The sequence below is a fragment of the Zalophus californianus genome, chromosome 12 (assembly GCF_009762305.2).
Source record: "Zalophus californianus isolate mZalCal1 chromosome 12, mZalCal1.pri.v2, whole genome shotgun sequence".
Classification (NCBI taxonomy): Eukaryota; Metazoa; Chordata; class Mammalia; order Carnivora; family Otariidae; genus Zalophus; species Zalophus californianus.
The window spans coordinates 70425178-70441052 of NC_045606.1; the positions used below are offsets into that span (position 1 = coordinate 70425178).

Consider the following 15875-nt stretch of genomic DNA (forward strand, 5'->3'; position numbering starts at 1 on the left):
TGGTATTTTGATGGGGATTGCATTGAATGTGTAGATTGCTCTAGATAGCACTGACATCTTCACAATGTTTTTTCTTCCAATCCATGAGCATGGAACGTTTTTCCATTTTTTTTGTCTTCTTCAATTTCTTTCATGAGTATTTTATAGTTTTCTGAGTACAGATCCTTTGCCTCTTTGGTTAAATTTATTCCTAGGTATCTTATGGTTTTGGGTGCAATTGTAAATGGGTTCGACTCCTTGATTTCTCTCTCTTCTGTCTTGTTGTTGGTGTATAGGAATGCCACTGATTTCTGTGCATTGATTTTATATCCTGCCACTTTACTGAATTCCTGTATGAGTTCTAGCAGTTTTGGGGTGGAGTCTCTTGGGTGTTCCACATACAGTATCATATCATCTGCAAAGAGTGAGAGTTTGACTTCCTCTTTGCCGATTTGGATGCCTTTGATTTCTTTTTGTTGTCTGATTGCTGTGGCTAGGACTTCTAATACTATGTTGAATAGCAGTGGTGAGAGTGGACATCCCTGCCGCATTCCTGACCTTAGGGGAAAAGCTCTCAGCTTTTCCCCATTGAGAATGATAGTTGCTGTAGGTTTTCCATAGATGGCTTTTATGATATTGAGGTATGTACCCTCTATCCCTACACTCTGAAGAGTTTTGATCAAGAAAGGATGCTGTACTTTGTCAAATGCTTTTTCTGCATCTATTGAGAGGATCATATGATTCTTGTTCTTTCTTTTGTTAATGTATGTATCACGTTGATTGATTTGCGGATGTTGAACCAGCCTTGCAGCCCAGGGATAAATCCCACTTGGTCGTGGTGAATAATCCTTTTAATGTACTGTTGGATCCTATTTGCTAGTATTTTGGTGAGCATTTTTGCATCCATGTTCATCAAGGATATTGGTCTGTAGTTCTCCTTTTTGATGGGGTCTTTGTCTGGTTTTGGCATCAAGGTAATGGTGGCCTCATAAAATGAGTTTGGAAGTTTTCCTTCTATTTCTATTTTTTGGAACAGTTTCAGGAGAAAAGGTATTAATTCTTCTTTAAATGTCTGATAGAATTCCCCTGGGAAGCCATCTGGCCCTGGGCTTTTGTTTGTTGGGAGATTTTTGATGACTGGTTCAATTTCCTTAGTAGTTATAGGTCTGTTCAGGTTTTCTATTTCTTCCTGGTTCAATTTTGGTAGTTGATACATCTCTAGGAATGCACCCATTTCTTCCAGGTTATCTAATTTGCTGGCATAGAGTTGCTCATAATATGTTCTTATAATTGTTTGTAGTTCTTTGGTGTTGGTTGTGATCTCTCCTCTTTCATTCATGATTTTGTTGATTTGGGTCATTTCTCTTTTCTTTTTGATAAGTCTGGCCAGGGGTTTATCAATCTTGTGAATTCTTTCAAAGAACCAGCTCCTAGTTTCGTTGATCTGTTCTACTGTTCTTTTGGTTTCTATTTCATTGATTTCTGCTCTGATCTTTATTATTTCTCTTCTCCTGCTGGGTTTAGGCTTCATTTGCTGTTTTTTCTCTAGCTCCTTTAGGGGTAGGGTTAGGTTGTGTATTTGAGACCTTTCTTGTTTCTTGAGAAAGGCTTGTATTGCTATATACTTTCCTCTCAGGACTGCCTTTGCTGTATTCCAAAGATTTTGAACAGTTGTGTTTTCATTTTCATTGGTTTCCATGAATTTTTTTAATTCTTCTTTAATTTCCTGGTTGACCCATTCATTCTTTAGTAGGATGCTCTTTAGCCTCCATGTATTTGAGTTCTTTCCGACTTTCCTGTTGTGATTGAGTTCTAGTTTCAAAGCATTGTGGTCGAAAATATGCAGGGAATAATCCCAATCTTTTGGTACTGGTTGAGACCTGATTTGTGACCTAGGATGTGATCGATTCTGGAGAATGTTCCATGGGCACTAGAGAAGAATGTGTATTCCGTTGCTTTGGGATGGAATGTTCTGAATATGTCTGTGAAGTCCGTTTGGTCCAGTGTGTCATTTAAAGTCTTTATTTCCTTGTTGATGTTTTGCTTAGATGATCTGTCCATTTCAGTGAGGGGGGTGTTAAAGTCCCCCACTATTATTGTATTGTTGTCCATGTGTTTCTTTGCTTTTGTTATTAATTGCCTTATATAATTGGCTTCTCCCACGTTAGGGGCATAGATATTTACAATTGTTAGATCTTCTTGTTGGATAGACCCTTTAAGTAGGATATAGTGTCCTTCCTCATCTCTTATTACAGTCTTTGGCTTAAAATCTAATTTGTCTGATATAAGGATTGCCACCCCAGCTTTCTTTTGGTGTCCATTAGCATGGTAAATGGTTTTCCACTCCCTCACTTTCAATCTGGGGGTGTCTTTGGGTCTAAAATGAATCTCTTGCAGACAGCATATTGATGGGTCTTGTTTTTTAATCCAATCTGATAGCCTGTGTCTTTTGATTGGGGCATTTAGCCCATTTACATTCAGGGTAACTATTGAAAGGTATGAATTTAGTGCCATTGTGTTGCCTGTAAGGTGACTGTTACTGTATATTGTCTCTGTTCCTTTCTGATCTGTGCTGCTTTTAGTCTCTCTCTTTGCTTAGAGGACCCCTTTCAATATTTCTTGGAGGGCTGGTTTCGTGTTTGCAAAGTCCTTTAGTTTTTGTTTGTCCTGGAAGCTTTTTATCTCTCCTTCAATTTTCAATGAGAGCCTAGCTGGATATAGTATTCTTGGCTGCATATTTTTCTCGTTTAGTGCTCTGAAGATATCATGCCAGTCCTTTCTGGCCTGCCAGGTCTCTGTGGATAGATCTGTTGCCAATCTAATGTTTCTACCATTGGAGGTTACATATCTCTTCTCCCGAGCTGCTTTCAGGATTTTCTCTTTGTCTCTGAGACTCCTAAGTTTTACTATTAGATGTCGGGGTGTTGACCTATTTTTATTGATTTTGAGAGGGGTTCTCTGTGCCTCCTGGATTTTGATGCCTCTTTCCTTCCCACATTTGGGAAGTTCTCTGCTATTATTTGCTCTAATATACCTTCTGCCTCCCTCTCTCTTTCTTTTCTTCTGGGATCCCAATTATTCTAATGTTGTTTCGTCTAATTGTATCGCTTATCTCTTGAATTCTGCCCTCGTGATCCTGTAGTTGTTTATCTCTCTTTTTCTCAGCCTCTTTATTTTCCATCATTTGGTCTTCTATATCGCTGATTCTTTCTTCTGCCTCATTTATCCTAGCAGTTAGTGCCCCCACTTTTGATTGCACCTCATTAATAGCCTTTTTGATTTCGACTTGGTTAGATTTGAGTTCTTTTATTTCTCCAGAAAGGATTTCTCTAATAACTTCTACACTTTTTTCAAGCCCAGCTAGTATCTTTAAAGTCATGATTCTGAACTCTAGGTCCGACATCATACTAATGTCAGTATTGAGTAGGTCCCTGGCAGATGGTACTACCTGTTGTTCTTTTTGCTGAGGTGTTTTTTTTCGTCTTGTCATTTTGTCCAGAGGAGAACAGATGAATGAGAGAACAGAATGCTAACAGGTTAACAATGTCTCCAGCAAATATACTCTATACAAATCAAAAAGACCTGAAGCCAGGGGACAAGAAAGGGAAAGAAAGAAGAGAAAAAAAAAAAGGAAAAAGAAAAAGATAAAAACAAACAAAAAGAGAACAAAACAAAAAAAAAAGAGAATATGATCAGATATGATCAGGCTAGTGCATAGATCAGTGCCACACACTAGCTTTTGGGCATATTTTGGTCTGTTAGAAGAAAGTGCCTGCTAAAATTTTAAAGGAAAAAAGACTTATATATGTACAAAATAAGGGTTGATACAATGAAGGGATGGAAGATGACTGTAAAGATGAAAATTATAAAAGATTTTATAAAAGGAATTGATAAGAAGTTGTTTTTAAAAAGAAAGAGGATTTAAAAAGAAAAAGAAAAAAAAAGAAAAAAAAGGGAGAGAATGTGATCAGGCAGGCGAATAGAACAAAGCCATAAACTAGTGATTTAGGGTATATTTTGATCTGTTAGAAGAAATTGTATCTCAAAATTTTAAAGAGAGAACAACTTATATATATATGCCAAAAATAAGGGCAACACTATGAAGGGATAACAATGTCTCTAAAAATGAAAAATAAAAAATGTTTTTTTTAAAAAAGGGATTGATAAGATGTTGTTTGAAAAAGGGAAAAAGAAAAATTAAAAAAAAAACAGTTAAAAAAATTAAGTTTGAAAAACTAATGAATTATGGTAAAAAAGCCATGAATTCTATGTGCAGTATTCCCCTAGCGCTGGAGTTCACCGTTCTCCTTGATCGGTAAACTTGGTCTTGGCTTACTGGCTGTTCCTGCTGGTCTTCTGGGGGAGGGGCCTGTTGCCGTGGTTCCCAAATGTCTTTGCCGGAGGCAGAATTGCCCCACCCTTGTGAGTCCGGGCTAAGGAAGCTGCTGCGGTTTGCTCTCAGGAGATTTTGTTCCCTGCAAGCCCTGGAGGACCAGGGTGAAAATGGTGGCCTCCCAATCTCTGCCTGGAGGAGCTGAGAACTCGGGGCCCCCCTCCTCAGTGCGCCCCCAGAGAAAAGCAGTCACTCCCGTGTCCCCGGTCTCCGGCCGCACTCCGTGCTCACCCGGCCTGTGACCGAGCGTTTCTATCTCTGGCAACCGACCCCGTGTGGAGTCTCCAAACCCAGCAGATCCCTGTGGTGCGCTCCCGCGCTGCTCCTCCCGGGGGAGGGAGGGGAGTCTCCCCAGATCTGCCGCTTGTTGGGTCCCTGCTGGAGGAGCAGTGGCCCGACTGGGCCGTGGATCACAGTTTATGGCAACCCCGAGCTCAGAGCCCGCGCCTTGGCTCTGTCTCTGCAGCCAGCTTCCCTGCTCTGATACCTGGGAGCTCTGCCGCACTCAGGCACCCCCGGTCTTTCTGTGACCCTGAGGGTCCTGAGACCACACTGTCCCACGAGGGTTCCACCTCCCGCTTAGCCACTGGAGCGACGTCCCTCAGCGGAGCCGGCTTCTAAAATTTCCCGATTTTGTGCTCCGTGGCTCTATCACTTGCCAGAAGCGGCGGACGGAGGCCCCCTCCCCCGCCGTCTATCCTCCTGAATATCGCCTCGTATTCACTTCTCCGCACGTCCTACCTTCCAGAAAGTGGTCGCTTTTCTGTTCAGAGTGTGGTTACTCTTCTTATCTTCGATCTCCTGTTGAGTTCGTAGGTGTTCAGCTGAATTCCTGAGACCAGACGAAATCCAGGTCTCCTACTCCTCCGCCATCTTGCTCCGCCCCCCCAATAAAATCTTTAAAAACCAAAACAACAACAAAAAAGTATTAGTTTCAAATGTAGAACATAATGATTAAATTATTTGTATGTATTGGAAAATAATCATTATAATAAGTCTAGTTAGCAACCATCACCACACATAGTTATAATTTTTTTCTTGTGATGAGAACTTCTAAGATTTACTCTCTTAGTAACTTCCAGATATACAATTAACCATGCTCCACATAACATCTCATGAATTATTTATTATATACCTGGAAGTTTGTACCTTTTGACCCTCTTTACTTATTTCACCCACCTCCCACCCACCCCTGGCTCTGGCAACCACCAAACTAGTCTCTATATCTATGATTTTTTTTTAAAGATTTCACATATAAGTGAGATCATACAATATTTGTCTTTCTCTATCTGACTTATTTTATTTTACTTAGCATAATGCCCTGAAGTTCCATCTATGTTGGCACAAATGTCAAGATCTTTTCTTTTCTATGGCTGAATGATATTCCATTGTAAATATATGTATATACATATATTTTATACTGCTGTATATTACATATGTATATATATGGTACTGGCATTTTATTTACCCACTTATCTATCAATGGACATTTATGTTTTTTGCACATCTTGGTTACTGTGAATAATGCAGTGACTGTGGGAGTGTAGATATCTTTTTGTGATAGTGATTTTATATCCTTTGAATATATATCTGGAAGTGGGATTGCTAGATCTTCTGATAGTTCTGTTTTTAATTCTTTGAGGACCCACCATGTTGTTTTCCATAATGGCTGTACCAGTTTATATTCCCGCCAATGGTACGCAAGAGTTCCTTTTTCTCCACAGTCTCACCAACACTTGTCTTTTTGATAAATAGCCATCCTAACAGGTATGAGGTGATTTCTCATTGTGGTTTTGATTTGAAATTTTTTTTAGAGATTTTATTTATTTATTTGACAGAGAGAGACACAGCGAGAGAGGGAACACAAGCAGGGGAAGTGGGAGAGGGAGAAGCAAGCTTCCCGCTGAGCAGGGAGGCCGATGTGGGGCTTGATCCCAGGATCCTGGGATCATGACCTGAGCTGAAGGCAGACGCTTAACCGACTGAGCAACCCAGGTGCCCCTTAATTTGAATTTTTTTGATGATTAATGATGTTGAGCACCTTTTCAAATGCCTGTTGACCATTTGTATGTCTTCTTTGGGAAAATGTTTATTATGTTTTTTGTACATTAAAAAATCAGGTTATTTGTTTACTATGGAGTTCTGCAAGTTCTTTATTTTGGATATTAACCCCTTATTAGACATATGATTTGCCAATATTTATTCCCACTCTGTAGGTTCCCTTTTCATTTTAATTGTTTCCTTTGCTGTGCAGAAGCTTTTAAGTTTGATGTAGTCCCATGTGTTTATGCTTTTTTGCCTGTGTTTTTTTGTGTCATAGCCAATAAATCACTGCAGAGACCAATGTCAAAGAGCTTTTTCCCTATGTTTTATAGTTTCAGGTCTTACATTAAATTAATACATTTTGAGTTAATTTTATGTATGGTGTAAGATGAGGATTCAAATAATATTCTTTTTGCATGTGGATATCCAATTTTCCTAACATCATTTATTGAAGAGATTATCCTTTTCCCATTATGTATTTTTGGCACCTCTGTCGAAGATTGACTGTATAATATCTGAGCTCTCAATTTTATTCTATTGGTCTTTATATCTGTTAAAGTATGCTGGTATCATACTATTTTGATTACCATAGTTTTGTAGTATAGTTTGAAATCAGGGCGTGTGATGCCCCCACCTTTTTTCTTTTTTCTCAAGATTGCTTTGGCTATTTGAAGTGTTTTGTGGTTCCAAATGGATTATTTGTTTAGGATTTTTTTTCTATTTTTGTGAAAAATGCCAGTGGAATCTTGATAGGGATTTCATTAAATCTGTATATCACTTTGGACATTTTAACAATATTGTTCTGTTGTGTGAATACAGGATATCTTTCAATTTATTTGTGTCTTCTTTAACTTTTTAAATCAGTGTTTTATAGTCTCCAGTATAAAGATCTTTCACCTCCTTGGTTAAATTGATTCCTGAGTATTTTATTGTTTTTGGTGCTATTATAAATGGGATTGTTTTCTTAATTTCTTTTTTGGATAGTTTATTGTTAGTATATAAAAATTCAACTGATTCTTTATGTTGATTGTGGAAGTTTACTGAATTTACTAGTTTTAACAGTTTTTGGTGGAGTCTTTATGGAGGGGGGTGTGTGTGTGTGTGTGTGTATTTAAATAAATTTATATATATGTGTGTATATATATTATATATATATATATATATATTCATGTCATCTGCAAACAGAGACAATTTTCCTTCATCCTTTCTGATTTGAATGCCCTTTATTTCTATTTCTTCCCTAATTGCCCTGGGTAGGACTTCCAGTACTAGGCTGAATAGAAGTAGCAAGAGTTGTTTCATTCCTGATCTTGGTGGAAAAGCTTTCATCTTTCCAGCATTGAATATTATGTTAGCTGTAGGCTTGTCATATATATATATATATATATATATATATATATATATATATATATATATGGCCTTTATTTGGTTGAGATACAGTCCTTGTATATTTAAATTGTTGAGAATTCTTTAGCATGAAAAGATGTTCAATTTTGTCAAATGCTTTTTCTGCATTTCTTGAGATGATCATAGATTATTATCTTTTACTTTGTTAATGTGGTGTATCACATTGGTTGATTTGCATATGTTGAACTGTCCTTGCTTCCCAGGGATAAATTCCACTTCATCATGGTATATGATCCTTTTAATGTGCTGTTGAATTTGGTTTGCTGGTATTTTGTGGAGAATTTTTGCATCTGTGTTCATGAGGAATATTGGCTTATAATTTTCTTTTTTTTGTAGTGTTCCTCTTGGCTTTGGTATCAGGATCCTATTGGTGTGTCAAATGATTTTGGAAGTGTTCTCTCCTTTTCAGTTTTTTGGAGGAGTGTGGGAAAGATTGGTATTACTCTTTGTTAAATGTTTGGTAAAATGACCAGTGAAGCTGTCTGCTCCTGGACTTTAGTTTATTGAGATGTTTTTGATTACTTATTAAAAATCCTTATTTATTATTGACCTGTTCAGATTTTCTGTTTCTTCTTGGTTCAGTCTTGATAGGTTGTATGTTTCTCAGAATTTATTAATTTCTTCTAGGTTAGCCAGTTTGTTCGCATGTAATTGTTTATAGCTGTCTCTCATGATCCTTTGTATTTCTGTGGTGTTAGAAAATACAATGAAGTAATAATCAGTGTGAGTATTCTATCATAATAAGAAAGATTATATATTTACTCAAGGACTCCAATGTAGTAAATGGTTGAAATAGAATTTGTATCTAGCTCCCTATGATTGAAATGCCTGTTCTCTTTTCACTTGATTCATTGCCTCTCTTACTATTTATGACAAGGCTCTTCAAGGTGTGCCTTGATGAGGAAGCACATTCTTCTTAAATATAAAATGATCTAGAAAGAGAAATTTATTGTGGGTGAGTGATAATGTAGCTTTTATTTGTTTTGTAGCCAGAAGATGTTTTGCTAGGGGAAGAAAGGTGAATAGGCAAGTTGTTGATTTAAACTCCCCAAATTGTTTACTAAAAACAGAGTCCCTTCCAGAGACTCTTGACTCTGAGAAACCAATTGAGTGAGGGTTGTGGAAAGGGAGGTGGGTAGGGGGATGGGGTAACTGGGTGATGGGCATTAAGGAGGGCATGTGATGTGGTGAGCACTAGGTGTTATATACAACTAATGAGTCATTGAACACTAAATTTCTTTTTTAAATAAAAAAGAAAAAACAAACAAACAAAACCAGAGTCCTCAGCTACCAGTGATATTTTTTCCTCTCTTTAGACTTCTTTTGTTTGCCATCTGATTGTTTGGAAAAAGCTGGGCCTGATGAACAGATAAGTAAACTCTGTTTGGTCAGCTGTTGAACCAGGATTTCTACCTGAATAAACCCAGTAACTTAATTACTCCAGTGTGACGATTTTTCCCCATTAGTCTTTCCTGTCTTCATATTGACATCATGTATATATTTGTACTTATAAAATATTTTATTTCCCTCTAAATATCTTATTTTCTTCTAAATATTTTATTTGCTGTTAAAGTATCCTCAAATGCATGTTCAAAATGAAATATTTTAATAAAACATTTGAGTTCTTTACTTTTATATATGTACAGGTTTTGTTTAATAGTAAAAAAGAGTATCTTATTAAATCCTGTGACTCTAGTGAGGTATAGTAGACAGATATGTAGGATTGTCTCTTTATTTTTAAATACTGTATTTGCATATATTCTCAGAGTAAAGTACCCTTTTCAAAGTGTTACCTTTTTCTTTATTTTATTTTTATTTTAAATTTTTATTGAAGTATAATTAACATATAGTGTTATATTAATTTTAGGTGTACAGTATAATGGTTCAACAGTTCTGTACATTATTTGGTACTCATCACAATAAGTATACTCTTTTTTTTTGTTATGTTCAGTTAGCCAACATATACTACATCATTAGTTTTTGATGTAGTGTTCAACGATTCATTAGCTGCACATAACACCTAGTGCTCATCACAACATGTGCCCTCCTTAATCCCCTTCACATATTTCACCCACCTCCCCACCTACCTTCCCCCTGGAAACCACCAATTTGTTCTCTGTATTTAAGAGTCTTTCTTCTCTCTTTTTTTCTTTGTTCATTTGTTTTGTTTTTTAAAATTCCACATGAGTAAAATCATATGGTATTTGTCTTTGTCTGACTCACTTCACTTATCATTATACCCTCTAGATCCATGCACATTGTTGCAAATGGCAAGTTCTCATTCCTTTTTTATGGTTGAGTAATATTCCATTGTATATATTTACTGCATCTTTATGCATTCATCTATTGTTGGGTTGCTTTCATATCTTTGCTATTGTAGATAATGCTGCAATAAACATAAAAGTGAATATGTCTTTTCAAATTAGTGTCATTTTTTGTTTTGAGTACATATCCATTAGTGGAATTACTGGATCATACGGTAATTTTATTTTTAGTTTTTTGAGGAAACTATGCACTGTTTCCACAGTGACTATTCCAATTTACATTCCCACCAATAGTGCATGAAGGTTCCTTTTTCTCCACATCCTTGCAAACACTTGTTTCTTATGTTTTTGATTTTAACCCTTCTGACAGGTCTGAAGTGATAACTCATTGTGGTTTTTGTTTTGTATTTTCCTGATGATTAGTGATGTTTTTTAATCTGGAAGCTGTATATATAATACTTACTATGGATTGAATGTTTGTATCCCTCTCAAATTCATATGTTGAAGCCCTAAGCCCCACTGTGATGGTAGAGATGGGGCCTTTGGGAGATAATTAGATCAGGATTATGAATGTAGGGCCTTTATGATGGGTTAAGTGCCCTTATAAGAAGAGATACCAGAAACTATTAGAAATAATAAATGAATTCAGTAAAATTGCAGGATACAAAATTAATATACAGAGCTGTTTCCATATGCTAATAATGAAGTAGTAGAAGAAATTAAGAAAATAATTCTATTTACAGTTGTGCTGAAAGAATAAAATATCAAGGAATAAACTTAACCAAAGAGGTAAAAGACTTTGCCCTGAAAACTCAAACACTGATGAAATAAATTGATGAAGACACAAGTAAATGGAACGATATTCCATGCTCACGAATTGGAAGAATTAATATTGTTAAAATGTCTATACTTTCCTAAGCAATCTATAGATTCAGTGCAATCCCTGTCAAAATACCAATTGCATTTTTCACAGTACTACAACAAATAATCCTAAACTTTGTGTGAAACCACAAAAGACCCTCAATAGCAAAGCAATCTTGAGAAAGAGGAGGAACAAAACTGGAGGTATTACAATCCTAGATTTCAAGATATATTACAAAGCTATAGTAATCAAAACAGTATGGTACTGGCACAAAATAGACACATAGATCTATGGAACAGAATAGAGAACCCAGAAGTAAACCCACAATTATATGGTCAGTTAATCTATGACAAAGAAGGCAAGAGTATACAATGGGGAAAAGATAGTCTGGATAGCTACCCATAAAAGAATGAAACTGAATCACTTTCTTATACCATGCACAAAAATAAACCCCAAATGGATCAAAGTCTTAAATATGAGACCTGAAGCCATAAAATTTTTAGGAGAAAACATAGGCAGTAATATCTATTTTTTTGGCAGTAATATCTTTGACATTGGCCTTTGCAACATTTTTCTAGATATGTTTCCTCAGGCAAGGGAAACAAAAGCAATAATAAAGTATTGGGACTACAGCAAAATAAAAAAAAAAAGTTTTGCGCAGTGAAGGAAACTACAACAAAAGAAAAAGGCAACCTATTGAATGGGAGAAAATATTTGCAAATGATATATTAAGGGGTTGATAGCCAAAATATATAAAGAACTTATAAAACTCAACACCAAAAAACCCCAAATAATCTAATTTAAAAATGCACAGAGGGGACGCCTGGGTGGTTTAGTCAGTTAAGCATCTGCCTTCGGCTCAGGTCATCATCCCAGGGTCCTGGGATCAAGTCCCACACTGGGCTCCTTGAGCCTGCTTCTCCCTCTGCCTGCTGCTTGCTGTCTTTCTCTCTGATAAATAAATAAATAAAATCTTTAAAAAAAGTGCACAGAGGATCTGAATAGTAATTTTTCCAGAGAAGACATATGGATAACCAACAGACACATGAAAAGATGCTCAATATCACTAATGATCAGGGAAATGTAAATCAAAACCACAGTGGGGTATTACCTCATACTAGTTAGAATGGCTAATATCCAAAAGATAAGAAATAACAAATGTTGGAGAGGATGTGGAGGAAAGGGAACCCTTATGCATTGTTGGTGGGAATGTAAATTGGTGTAACCACTGTGAAAAGAGTATGGAAGTTCCTCAAAAAATTAAAAATAGAAATACCATATATTTCAGTTATTCCACTACTGGGTATTTACCCAAAGAAAATAAAACAGTAATTTGAAAAGATACATGCACCCCTATGTTTATTGCAGCATTATATTACAATAGCCAAGCAAACTAAGTGTCCATTGATAGATGAATGGATATAGAAGATGTAGTGTATACATGTGTGTGTATAAACACACACACACAGGAATATTACTCAACCATAAAAATGATAAGATATTGCCATTTGCAACAATGTGGATGGAATTAGAGAGTATTATGCTAAGTAAAATAAGTCAGACAGAGAAAGACAAATACCATATGATTTCACTTACATGTGGATTCTAAAAAATAAAACAAATGAACAAAGAAAAAAAAAAGCAGAAACAGACCCATAAATACAGTGAACAAATTGGTAGTTGCCAGAGAGAAGGGTGTAGGGGATGGACAAAAAGAGGTGAAGGGGAGTACAAGGTACAGACTTCCAGTTATGGAATGAATAAGTCACAGGATGAAAGGTACAACATAGGCAATACAGTCAATGGGATTGTAATAGTTGTATGGTGACAGATGATAGCTGTGGTTGTGAGCATAGTGTAATAGAGTTGTTGAATTGCTATGTTGTACACCTAAAGTAATGTAACACTGTGTTTTCTTGAGTGCTCACAAAGGAGAGATCATGTGAGCACACAGGAAGATGGTGGGACCCATAAGCCAGGAGAAGATGTCTCAGAATTACACAGGCCCTGCTGGCATCTCGATCTTGGACTTACCAGTCTCCAGAACTGTGAGAAATAAATTTCTGTTGTTTAAATCACATAGTCTATGGTATCCTGTTACAAGCTGATTTATACAGTAGTGTAGTACACATGTTATGAGAGTTAGGCTTAGTATCTAGGCATTGGAGATAGTAATTTCTTTTAAATACCTACATTTATATTAAAGATTGTTACTTCTCACAGTCTAGTAAAGATTGTAGCAGATCCATTGTACTATATAGGTTAGACATTACCAAATTCATTACCTAGGTGAGTAATTATCAGCCTTCCTCCCTATTATCTGTCTGGTTTCTTTACCAGACTTTTCCCCCCTTCCTGACTTTGTATTCATAATGAGAAATGTTAGCAATAATAGCTTTAATAATGGCAACACTGTCTTGAATTTTTATAGCACATTTCCTCTGAGAGGTTTAAAGTGATTCAGATGAATTTCCTAGTTTTCACTGGCAACTTTCCAATGAGTTTGAGTGTCAGAATGAATGCTACCTCAGCTTCACAGCTATTGCTGTCATCCCCTTCATGTGACTATTTGCTTCTATCTTACATGAACCTATTCTTTTCCTTGCCCTATCTCTAGAGTCACAGGAACATGTTCTCTTACGTATGCGTAGGATTTTGTGTGTGTGTGTGTGTGTGTGTGTGTGTGTGTGTGTGTGTGTGTGTGTGTGTGTGTTGCTTTCCACACCCCTCTCCTCCTACCTCATGCACATCTGGGGGTTTACAGTGCTGTGGACTGAAGGATATAAAATAGAAATGAAATATGAAATGCAAGAAGCTTGCCAGAAGCAACACTTAACAGAAGTGCCAATTCTGTTTATCAGAAATGTGACTGTTTTAACATTAGCTCATGGCAAATGACAATTTTCACATCTAGGCAAGAATAGGAAAGAATAGGATTCACTAAAACCTAACTTACAAAATAATCATTTTTGGAATGTGTTGGATAAGAACTCTAAAGCAGGCAGTGAAGGCCACCAGGAATATAGGATAACACTTCTTACATGCTAAGAGCAGTTGATTAAATAACATCTCTTAGTGGTTTTCTTGTTAACAGCTAGTCACTGGTGTTAGTGCTGCTCATGTGTTTATGAGTCTTGGGGATTATATTGGAGTAATAGAGACTGAAAGGAAGAAGAAGAATTCTTTACATTTAAAACACATGTAAAACTAAGAATCTCAATTCAACCATATTTTTACATCTCAAAATCTTAAAAGTTATGCTGCAAAAATCATCAATAAAACAAAATACATAATCATGAAAATGGTCATATTTTCATCAAACTGATGAAAAAATTGTAATATGATTAAGAAATGGTATTAAAGGAGTTTATTGTTATGAGATAATAAATACTTAGAAGATGTTCAATAATTTTGATTGCTATTCTAAAGTGAAAGTTGGATATCATTTTTTCTATGATGCCATAGTAGCTAATAATTCTTCATTTTTATAACAAACTTTTTTTTTAAGACAGGGAGGGGGTCGGGCAGAGGGAGAGGGAGAGAGAGAATCTTAAGCAGGCTCCACACCCAGCATGGAGCCTGATGGTGGGGCTTCATCTCACAACCCTTAGATCATGACCTGAGCCGAAATCAAAGTCAGATGCTTAATGAAATGAGCCACCTAGGTGCCCCATAACAAACTTTTGATTTAAATATCATACTATAGTTTTTTGTAGTTAAGATGTAGATTAGAACATAAAATGCTGAACATTTAGACTACTCTATAGATTTGTACAAATAAGCATATTTAAAAATTATAATATATATTATTAAGAAAATAGTAAGAATAATATATTATACATATGTACAATATTATATATATTTTTTCTAGGGAATAAAGCCCTGGAATCAATGAAAACCATGTGCCATATATGCTCTCAAATTCTAAAATTAATTGATTAAAATATTCTAATTTCAGTATATATACCTAGTTGGACCCTTATGACCAACCACTTTGTTTTGACTGGTGGTATTAGTTTTTTTGTTGCATCTCTCTGATGCAACAAATGATACATTTGTTGAATTGCATTCAGTGAATTGAATTCAATTCACTGAATTGAATTCAGTGCCTGAATTCAACCTTATGACCTCATAGTCCGTTTATTAGGTCAACTTGGTTAGGTGTTGTTGTTGAAGGTATTTTGTAAATGTGATTGACATTCATAATCAATTGTAGGGGATATTATCCTAGATAATCATGGTGGTCTGTTTCAATCAATTGAAAGCCCTTATGAGCAGACCTGAGATTTTTTGGACAAAGAAGAAATTCTGCTTTGTGTGTAGCAGCTTCAGCTCATGCCTTAGAGTTTCCAGCCTGCCCTCCCTAACAGTCTGTACTATAGATTTCAGAGTTACCTAGTCAGCCCCACCAAATCCTGTCAACCAATTTCTTGCAATAAATCCCTTAATATATATCTTCTACTTTTTCTGTTTCTCTGTTTGAACCTTGGCTGATACAACCTATAAATGGTCAAGTTTGACCTCCAGCTGTCTTTCTTTCAATAGTTTCGCCAGAACCACCTTTTAGAAACCACTATAAAGAATTACTGTTGTTATTAAGAGAATTGCAATAGGGGCCCCATCATTTTAATATAAAATATCCACATAAATCCTTGCTTTACGCCAGCATCCACTTCCTGTGGCATTGCACCTTGCCACTTGTTTTGCCACAGTCCTCTTTCTGTCTACTGACCAACAATGGCCTTAATGTTACTCTCAGCTTGACTGAACTTTAGCCAGGTTTTCTTCTCAGCTCCTGACCTCCCTTTCTTAGAACATTTACTTTAAACTTGCAATTGTGAATTTTTTGTTTCTTTGAGATATAAATCTTTTCCCAGTCTCTTGCCAGTTTTAGAACCCAGAAATGTCTTTCTCAGGCAGCCATCCC

At 36.2% G+C, this 15875-nt stretch overlaps 1 long non-coding RNA gene across 1 annotated transcript in view; it reads left to right on the forward strand.

Moving 5' to 3' along the window:
* The window catches only part of LOC113911728, a 92316-nt gene extending 79317 nt beyond the window's left edge, over positions 1–12999 (forward strand). Inside the window, exon 3 of the long non-coding RNA XR_003516574.2 lies at positions 12870–12999. This is a non-coding gene — a long non-coding RNA (uncharacterized LOC113911728). The remainder of the gene's footprint in view (positions 1–12869) is intronic.
* The last annotated feature ends 2876 nt before the right edge of the window (positions 13000–15875 follow it).